Source organism: Myotis brandtii, unplaced genomic scaffold (assembly GCF_000412655.1).
Source record: "Myotis brandtii unplaced genomic scaffold, ASM41265v1 scaffold112, whole genome shotgun sequence".
Lineage (NCBI taxonomy): Eukaryota > Metazoa > Chordata > Mammalia > Chiroptera > Vespertilionidae > Myotis > Myotis brandtii.
This window is the reverse complement of record NW_005353838.1, coordinates 14,593,580-14,594,566: the sequence shown is the minus strand read 5'-3', so window position 1 is coordinate 14,594,566 and position 987 is coordinate 14,593,580. Positions and strand designations below refer to the sequence as shown.

Sequence of the window (987 nt, the reverse complement as noted above, 5' to 3'; positions counted from 1 at the left end):
CCCGGGCATAGGGGACAACGGCGGCGCGAGCCGGGCCTATGAGTGAGAGCTGACGGCGCGGTGGTTTCGCAGCCCGAGCGCCCACCAGCTGGTTGGAGCCTCGCACTGAGCCTCTGGCCTGACCCGCGGGGTCGGTCCCCTTGCAACTAATCGGGAAACGGGCAGGGCGCCGTGGGACCTGCCCGAGTTGGTTCATTCGTGAGCTTGGCGGCGGCGGAGCAGGGTCCTCTCCAAAGCGAATGGGTTGTGGGGAAGTGTGACAAGCAGCCGAGAGATTGTTATAGAACACCGGTACCTGTTTACAAAGTTATCACAGTTAAGCAAAGACTAAATTCAACTCTTCCACTTTGTTGAAAATATGATGTGCATATCTATGCATGTAGTTATAAGCCAACTGGAGAGTCAGTTGTTCTTGTGTGCTTATGTGCTGGTTTCATGGAGGATACAGTGCTTGTGCCTGGCCATGCAGGTTTCCTCCTATCTGTCTCGTATGTAAATGCTAGGGAAGAAGGGGGCGGGGGCGGTGAAGGAAGAGCTGGCATGTTCGGGAGAGATGGCTGCGCAACCAAAGCCAGCTCCAAGTTGAACGTTAACGATTCAGCCAGGTTGGAGGAAAGATCGAAGGTCATTTCTGGCCAAGGAAACCACATAGTCAAAGGCAAAGGGTGTGAAAGAATGTGGCCTGTTTGGAGGAGAAGTTTGACCAAGGGTGACATTCATTTTGGTTGAAGGTAGAGAGTGCCATTTACCCCTTCCTTCCACTCTCTAAAAATCAATGGGAAAAGAAATATCCTCAGGTGAGGATTAACAAAATAATAAAAATCTCCAAATTTTCGAACCTCTTCTGTTCATGCTGCCAATACCTTGAGCCAGCCCATTGCCCCAGTGCCCGAAAGTCACCTCACATGCTGATCCTGTCCCATACCCCAGACCCTCTGCAGTCCTCAGAATAGAGTCCCACGTTTCACATTGGCTGCCCCTCATTAG

General features: G+C 51.9%; 1 protein-coding gene across 1 annotated transcript in view; it reads left to right on the top strand.

Annotated features, from left to right (window-relative positions):
* Positions 1 to 987, top strand: part of LOC102241690 (protein phosphatase 1 regulatory subunit 7-like) — a 9,317-nt gene that overhangs the window by 877 nt on the left and 7,453 nt on the right. The window lies entirely within an intron of this gene.